The 9656-nt window shown below is 40.8% G+C and overlaps 1 pseudogene; it reads left to right on the forward strand.

Moving 5' to 3' along the window:
- Window positions 1-3751: 3751 nt before the first annotated feature.
- On the forward strand, window positions 3752-4965 carry LOC130875682 (26S proteasome non-ATPase regulatory subunit 4-like; annotated as a pseudogene).
- Window positions 4966-9656: the final 4691 nt, after the last annotated feature.

The raw sequence follows: 9656 nt of genomic DNA on the forward strand, positions 1-9656 counted from the left end.
GCTTAAAACAAAGTCATCCCAAGAGCCAGCATAATTTACATATAAGTAACCTGTCATAGATTAAGAGAGTGTGAGCAAACACGTTAATTTTCTCAGCCATTTCTTTTGCTGGCAGGCTGCATATTGTGGTCACGAAGAAAGAACCAATCACTTTATAAATTATCTTGAAAGGTAATCTTATAAGGAATCTTAAAGTAATCACAAACCTAAACTTTTATACATGGAAAACAATGAGTCAGCTCTACTGTAAATCTTTGGGGTGCATACCCACTCATCAGTAGTTTTTCCCATCAGGAGATTGGGGGCAAAAATGGGTACAAGGAGTTAGCCATCATCTTTGATCACGAACCAATCCTAGGACAGTACATCAACCAATAATAATTGGGCTGCTTTGTTCTTGCTCCTTGACCTTAAAGAGTTCCTCACCCAACTATGTGCCTTTCTAAAGCTTCAGATTGTCTTCTTGAGTTTTTCACCTCAATGTTATTTAACAAAAGCACTTTAGTCTACCTTTATTTTCAAACCTTTGTTTCAGCTATGATGCACTCTGAAACCTGTGAACAAACCTTCCAACTTTAAGATTAGAAGAATTTAAACTAGCAGGACTACTGGAACTCAATTGTTTTTCTTAATCATTGACCTAAGCTGTACAGTCTATATGGCTCTTCAATAGAAACTCATGTGTTCTAGCTGTGTGACATTTCCTTGTTTTGTTTTTAATCATCAACACTCTATTTAAACTAACATTAATATTGTCAATTAGTCCAGCTTATGAAGAAATCAATTCATAATAATCCACAGGCAAAAATGCCCAGTATAACAGGATGTTTATATGAATTAAACACACTACATTATATGCTGTGAGAAAACCTTCAGTCAATAGCCTTTAAGATACTGACCTGCTTTGGGCGTGGTTTCATGTACTATAAATATAGACATAAAACATGCTTGAGCCTCTTGGCTGCTCAGTTTGGTTTGAGTTCCCCACTCACACAGAGGACTGCTGATCACTGCTTTTTCTGTGAGTCTACCCCTAAATAAACAAACCTTTATTATACCCCATTTTGGGCTAGCATGGGTCAATTTTATTATAAATTGCTACAATTATATACAGGAAGCAGGGACTTCCTCACACCTATTCACACCATGCCAGATACTAGAGAAAGATGACAGCAGTATATATGCGAAGGCAAGGCAGAAAAAAAAGACATTCTGGAGTCTGTGGTGTCAGGGCTTTGCCAATGTGAGATTCACCCATCAGAGATTTTCCTCATGGTGGGTTGACACCTCGAACTTCAGCAGCCATCCGCTGCTCCTCTGTCATGGCCACCAGCAAAGTACCTTTGAATAGTCTTTGAACAGGTGGGGGAATTTGAGATTTCTCTGCCAAATAAAATATAAAGCTGTGATAACTAAGGTACTGCCACTCTGCCTCAAACATATATCCATGCAATGAACTAGAGTGAGTCCAGGAAGCAACTTATGTTTATGAAAGAAGCAGATGGAAAATACAATCTATTCCTGTGATTAAACTGTTCATCTGTTTCTGACTCTTGTTCAGGGTCCATATAAAATATGTTTGCATTCTGTATGGCAACTTGGTGGTTGGCAGTGTTCCTTAACTATTTTCCTTTAGTTTTTTTAAAATTGATTATCATTTGGTTTCCAAAGTCAAATTAGTGCTTGCATATGCCATGGTTATCTAGATATAGTGATTAATAATAGTGTTCCCTTTTATGTTACTCAGCATTGATGAAGAATTCTAGATTTTGGTTGACTAATGGAATTCTTCTGGTTTAACTACTGAGCAGACATTAGCTGTTGCTAAGTATAAAAGAGACATACCCAATATAAAAATTAAATTTCAATTCAATGATAAGTGTTACGTTTATAAATTCCTTTCAACACCTATAAACCTGTTTCTGAGATACTTTCCTCATGGTCATAAGATGTAGCAAACCATAGTCAAATCACATCCCCAAATATGGGTAAAGAGTGAACGTTATTTGGAGGATAGAGAGATGGCAGATGGCTCAGGTGTCTAGGACCACTTGCTACTCTTGTAAAGAATCTGGGTTCCATTCCCAGCACCCACATCAGGAGGGTTATAACCTTTAATAACTCAAGCGCTGGGACATTAAATGACTCTAGCCCCTGCAAACGCATAAACTCACATGTGCAGATTCAATGCAGACACACATTTTCACAGATTTTTAAATAGTAATAAATCTTAAATGGACTTTATTTGGCACATTTCTTTTTCAAAAGGTCAGAAATTTATAATTGTATGTTTCATTGTTTTATATTTATAATCATAACTAAAATCGTTTCATAGGTTTCTTTTGTGTAATTCTGGATAAATTTTGGTTAAATTGTTAAATCACTTACTTTTTAAACTAAAAACATCTCTGTTGCCTAGATGAACAATTAACAATAGAATTTGGCACATTATTGCTTTTACTTCTCTGTCAAGTTAGAGGTTAAGGGTGAGCCCAATTGAATATGGTGTATAAGTCCATAGTTAAGTCTTCTATACCCAAATAATAACAGTTTTGTGAACCATTGCTGTGACTACATTACTTCAAACAATGTACATATTTGCAATTTAAAATTTTAAGTCATTCATGCAGTCAGTAATCTATAAAATAATATATACATGAATATTTTCACTTTCATTGATTACATTTCTGAAAATACATCCATCTCAGACCCTCTAAAACAGATTAAAAGTGGCACAGACTTTGGCCAGATGTGGTGGACAGGCCTTTAATTCCAGTAGTCAGGAGGCAGAGGTGGGCATGTCTCTGAGTTCAATGACAGTCTGGTTTACAAAGAGTTCCAGGACAGCCAGAGCTGTGACCCAGAGAAACCCTGTCTTGAAAACTAAAGTAAATAAATAAATAAATAGATTTTAAAAATAGAAAGAAAGAAAAAGAAAAAGAAAAAGAAAGAAAAGAAAGAAAGGAAGGAAGGAAGAAATAAATAAAGAAATGAAGGAAGAAAGGGCAACCCAAAGAATTTATGTAGTAGGCACTAATTCTACTCATGAGGATCAGCATGGAAATGTAGAAAGACCACAGAACATGAGGTTAAATAATCTGGGCTGAAGAGAAAAGTAAAGAATGGTTGTAACACTCAGTTACATTTTTTACACTAAAAAACAAGAACAAACTACTCCACTAGTATTTATAAAAGATAAAGTGAACTTAACCAAAGGTAGAAGAGATTTATACATTGAAAGCATCAAAATTTTTTGCTGAACAAAATTAAAGAAGATGCTGAGACCTCCCACATTCATGAAATAATTATTACTATCAAAATTACATCATCCCAAGAAATCTACAGCTTGAACCTGCTACTGATAAAATTTTGATGAATATTTGTTCAGAAATATAAAGTTATATCCTAGAATTCCTGTGGAACTATGGAACTGAAACAGTGGTGACAAGAAATAAAATCAGAGTTCTCGCTCTTCCTGACTTTAAAAATGAATGTGGCATAAAGCCAGACATGAGGAACTGCAGAACAGGGCAGAGCTTAGAGGCAGGCCCTGACATGCTTAACCAGGTGACTTTTGAGAAGGTCACCAGGGCTTCAACAGAGAAGGGACAGTCTCTCTGAGTGATATTAAAGTCGACAAATATTCACATACAAAAATACCCCTGCATACACATAATTTAAAAATAATAAAAATAAATCTTAAAAAATAAACAAGAGTCCCAGAGCCAGTCCACAGAGGGAAGGTGGCAAGATGGTGTCAGAGACCATTATGGTTTGTTGAGGACAACAGTCAGTAGTGCATACAGCATGGAGACTTCCTTCCCACCCAGTTGCTAGCCCAGCAGAGTGCCCTTATCTTACCTCTTGAACTCAAAAACCCGAAGCAACTTTGAGAATAACGTGGGCCTTATCACACCGGCCAGTGACTGTGAAGTGCTGACCACACTCACCGCTGACACTGGCCACATCCTCTCCAAGCTCCGTACTGTCGATCCAAGGGCAAAATCCCCTTCTGCATGGGCATCGAATGGCCCATCTGGCTCTGAAGCACTGGCAGGGCAAGAATCACAAGATACACACCATTGTCTTCGTGAGTAACTTCATGGAGGATAAGAAGAAATAGCTGCTGATACTAGCCAAATGCCTAAAGAAAAAAAAAAATGAATGCTGAAGTCATCAATTTTAGGAAAGAGGAGGTGAACACACAGAAGCTGACAGCGTTTGTGAAAACATCGAATGGCATGAAAGGAACCAGATCACATCAGGCGACAGTGCCCCCTGGGCCCAGATTGACTGATGCCCTCATCATTTCTCCTATTCTGGATGCTGAAGGCAGTACCATGCTGGGGCTCGGTGCCAGTAACTTTGGGTCTGCAGTAGACCCCAGTGCTGATCTTGAGTTGGCCCTATCTATTTGAGTTTCTATGAAAGAGCAGCGACAAAGGCAGGAAGAGGAGGCTCAGGGGGCTGCTGCAGCCTCTGCAGCCCAGGCTGGAATTGCTACATCCTGGACTGAAGACTTGGACATGGCCTCCTGAAGATGGCCATCAGCCAGCAGGAGTTTGGCCGTGCAGGTCTTCCTGACCTAAGCAGCATGACTGAAGGGCAGCAGATTGCCTACGCCGTGTAGATGTCTTTCAGGGAGCAAGATTTAACCAAGCAGAGTCAGGAGACATCAATGCCAGCTCAGCCACTGGACTCATCTGAGCCAGAAAAAAAGGATGACTACAATGTGATGCAAGACCCAGATTCCCTTCAGAGTGTCCTGGAGAAACTTCCAGGTGTGAATCCCAACAACGAAGCTGTAAGAAACGCAGCTCCCAGGCCACCAAGGGTGGCAGGAAGGACAAGAAAGAGGAAGACAAGAGTGAGACTGAGGGAGGCTACCTGAGTCTGTCCATGGGGACTGTAGAGATGGGGTTGGATACTGACGTGAGTGTGTTCTCTGCAGCCTTTAAAATCTGAATAAAGCTTGCCAAGTTTTTCTCTTTTGCCTAAAAACAAACAAACAAATCAAACAAACAGACAGAAAACACTGCATACCTTTAATCCCAGTACTCGGGAGGCAGAGGCAGGTGGATCTCTGTGAGTTCAAGACCAGTCTGGTCTACAAAACGAGTTCCAGAACAGTGGGGGCTGTTGCACAGAGAAACCCTGTTAAAAAAAAAAAAAAAAAAAAAAAAAAAAAGCAAGAAGAAGAAAAAGAAAAAAAAGAAAAACCTTTCATGCATAAAGCCTACTAACAACAGAAAAAAATCTACTCATGGAATGGAAGAATATATCTGCAAATTACATATTTAATAATGAATTGAAAGCCAGAATATTGTTCAACTGGAAACAATGAAGTCTATGAAGCAATGAAAGGTTGAAATAGAAATCCTGATGACAAAAAGAGATGCTCTTAAGAGATGTTCAGCTTCACTAGCAATTAGGGAAACAAAGACCAAGTTACCTCTTCAGACACGGGAAGGTCACAAATGTCACTGGAGTAGAAAGCAGTGAGTGTTGGGAAGAACACAGGCTAGAGTCCTTGTACATTTCTGCTAAGATTCTTAGTTGCCACAGGGCACATTAGAGAGGCTATATGTTTTTTTTTATTTAAATTGTCTATGCTTCTGAGATGTGAAATGACAACATGGCTAGCATTTCCCATCTGCGTACATGCGGTACGGGAGACTAAGACGTGGGTACATACTTGTATATCAGTGTTCCCAGCAGCGCTATTCACATAAACCAAAAATCAGCATCATTATAACCGCCAGTGAGTGAACAAACAAAATCCACACCGAGTCTTGGGAAAGGAATAAAATCCTGATAACATGCCAGAACGTGGGTGAGCCAGCAAGACACTGTGCTAAATGAAATAATCCAGGCAGGAAAGAAGGATATTTCGTGATTCTATTTAAACAAAGTGCCTAGTAGAGTGATATATACTAGAACGTAAGTTTCCAGCGCTAACAGGAAGAACAGCTCAGAGGATTCCATCTTTGTGGGTATGTGCATGCGTTTGTGGGGCAGGTGGTCATGTGCAGGTATGTGTGTATGCATGGGGACTCCTTTAGAATCATCTACTTGGTTTATTTGACATGGGGTCTCTCCATGGAATCTACAGCTCCCGGATTAGACTGACCTGTCTGCCCAGAAAGTCCTAGGGATCCACTGATCTCTCCTTCCCCATTGCTGAGATTAGAAGTTTACAGCATCATGCCCAGCTTTTCAGGCAGGTGGGGCAGGCTGAGCATGGGCCTTTCATTGCATAGCAAGCATCTAATGGCTGAGCTCTTCCCCAGCCCTCGTTGGTTTTTAAATGGAATTTAAAATCAATGTTTCTCAGGCTCACCTCAAACAAGCTCAACATATAAAGTAATCCTCCTGTCTCAGGCTCTTGAGTAACAGGGACAACAGGTGCCTGCCATTGTATCTGGCTGAAGAATGGTTTTTATTGCAGTTAGATAGCTCAGTGGGCACTTACCACTCGAACATAAGGACCTAACGTCGGATCCCCAGGACCCATGAAAGGTCAGAGACTGGGAATCGTGTGTGCAACCCCAGCAACCCTACAGCACGATCAGAGGTGGGACAAGAACATCTCTAGAAGTGCTCATGCCATGTAGCCTGCTGTGAAGAAGAGGTCCTGTGTCAAGCAAGATGGACAATCAAGAGAAGCTCAGGGTTGCCCTCTGCCCTCCACTGTGTGCTGTGGCACATGCACACTCACACATGAACGTGTATCCACAATATACAAACACACAGAGAGTCAAAAAGACAATGGCTTCCTATGGTGTAATGGGCAGTGTCACAGTTTGGAAAGAGAATTCTGGAAATATCTTGGTGTTGGCTGCACGATGCTATTAATATTGTTAAGATTATAAGTTTTTAAATGATGATCATATAATTTTTACAATGTTTATATTTTACCACAGGTATTTTTAAAAAAACTACTTAATGTCAGGAATATTGTTTCCTTTCTCTCTTTGTAGAGGTTCTGCAAAAGTCAGACACAAGTGGATCACATTCAAACCCCAGCCCTTCCACTTGCGAGCTATTTAATCACTAATGACCATTGGCCTTTTGAATATCTTTAGCTCCTCTCTGCATATGTATGGCAGTTATATACCTTGATCATTTGATGGGACTCCTAGTAGTGGAGCAGGGCCTGTCCCTGGTGCATTGGCAGGCTTTGGGGAGCGTATTCCTTATAGTGGGTTGCCTTAGGAAGCCTTAATATGTGGGGAGGAGCTTAGCCCTACTTCAACTTGGTATGCCATACTTTGTTGACACAAGGGGAGGCCTGCTCCTTTCTGAACAGAAACAGAAGAGGAGTGGATGGGGGTGGGCAGAGGGAAGGTGAGGGAAGTCAAGGGGAGCAGAGAAGAGAGGGGAAACTGTGGCCAGGACAGAAAATAATTGAATAAGCTTAATTAATATGTATAAACATATATTATATATATAAAACAATTGAATAAGCAAAAAAGAAGAAAAAGTAAACAAATGACAGATAAATTAACATGTATTGATAAAACCAATGTAAAGTTCAAGGCTGAAAAATGGCTGTCCCAGAGTAACTCGTTACTCCCCCTCTGACTGCTGTTCCACGTCTTAGCACAGGAGCTGCAATGCTCCTCACCCCTAGACACCTGTGCACGATTTGGGCCTCTGTTCTTCTGCCATGTGAGCTGCATGGTTTACATAGCACACACATTTCAAAAGAGAATATGCAAGAAGTTTCAAATACGGAGTTCCAATAATCTAGTCCTGCCAACAAAGAAAGACCGATCACTCAAAAAGGAGGAAATAGAAGAACAGTTCATGATAGAAAAATAAGCCTCATACCTATCATTCCAGAGTAATTAATTCCACACTATTGCCCAAGTGAAAAGGAAAAAAAAAAAAAAAGCTGTATTCTGTATGGGCTCGCGTACTGCATGCTTATCCTGGATGCAATTTTTTTACAGTCCAAAGATCCACAGTTGAGTGGAGCCAGATGCTGTGATTCCCCCAAAGACATCTGTCTTCGGAAGGAAGCATCTTTAGATGTTTCCTTTTACCTGTGTTAACGCTTTGGCAGGAGCCCTCTGTACATGCACTTCTGCTCTAAGGCAGCAGAGGGCGCTCAGGCTCCACCAGAGAGAGACAGTTCCAACCCCTTTACTGGTTGACAATTTCTGGTTTTGCTGTTAAAAGGTAGGCCCCTCCACACCAGAAGATATCCTCTGTTCTGAAACAATCTCCGCTAGGAATCAATTGTGATCCCTTGGAAATGATCAGCGAGGTACAGGGAGCAGGTGGAGACGTCATGAAGGGAACTTATGGGGCCCAACTCACAGTCCGCCTCACACCTGACCCATTCCCCCTACACACACACAAACAAACACCTCATGTTCCAAGAGCTTTTCAAGTTGTAGAAAACAGGGAGGATTAGAAGATGCTACCTATAGTCCTTAACTCCAGTGCAACGTCCATTTAGAACTGGACAGAGCATTCAACTCAGGTGCCTGGCTGTTTCCCTGCCCTCCTCCCCTCCACTCCCCATCCTCGTGTCAGTGAAGTCACTCAGAAAGGAGCTCCTGCCCACTACTGGCACTGCTTCCAAGGGTGTGTCACTACCACACTACCAGGCTGGCCAAACAGTTTTATATTCCTTCCTAGTATATAGAAAGTAAGCGTGCAGAACTCTTTAAGCTGAACCACATAGTACAAACAGTAAGCGAGCCTGCCTCCCCGTGTGCTGCCGGAAAAACACAAAACGGTCTATAAACATAATAAATTTGAAAGGAAAGATTCCTTCGGTTGCTGCTCTTGTCTCCCTGACCCTGATTCAGCCAATTACAAATGGCTCTAATTTAATTAAGGAAAAAGCCCAAATCAAATGTGTTTTTTTTTTCCAGACTATCTTCATTGCATTCATATTTCTTAGGCTCACAGTGAGTTCTCCAGGGGGTCACCGAAGACTTCTTCCTTTCCTCTCATTGTTATGCTCTCCCTGGCCACTGCCCTTGCCCTAATCCCATCCTGCCATCTAATCCACTTTAGTCACCTCAACACACATCCCTCCTCAATCAGCCGAGCACCACAGATTAATAACGAAGCAACCGCTCACTTTTGCACCCCTGTCAACTACCAAATCATTAAAGTTGAATTGTTTCTGCGGATTTGGCAAAAAATTGAAATGTACAACAAACTTCCCTTGGAGGATTTAGCCAGGTTCAGAGGGCAGAGTTAGGGCAAACGTGCTGGACTGTTGGCACAGTCTGGGTAGTGAGGTTTGGTCCTCTTGGTCTCGGCATTGGATGCTGGCCCTTCTGTACACCTTACAATAATAATGAAGGTTGGCGGTCTAATCCTGGATCAAGTTTTGGTTGTTATTGTTGTTTGCCTTTTGTTTTGTTTTAATCTATTTTACCTGGAGTACTTCACATTCCAGTGTTTTCTATTTCCCAGATTTGAAAATCAGAAAGACAATCTAGGACTGTTAAAGGGATTCATATTTTTTCATACTTCAACAACCCTAGACATGAACATGAAGGTTTTTTTCTGATCGAAACAAATATTAAATGCTATAGAAGTTTTTAAAGCCTCAAATTGACAAATATGACTTTCAGTCAGAGAGTTTATATGTTTATGGCCCACAGGAAGTTTAAATTCTACATTTTAAT

Source organism: Chionomys nivalis, chromosome 6, assembly GCF_950005125.1.
Source record: "Chionomys nivalis chromosome 6, mChiNiv1.1, whole genome shotgun sequence".
NCBI lineage: Eukaryota > Metazoa > Chordata > Mammalia > Rodentia > Cricetidae > Chionomys > Chionomys nivalis.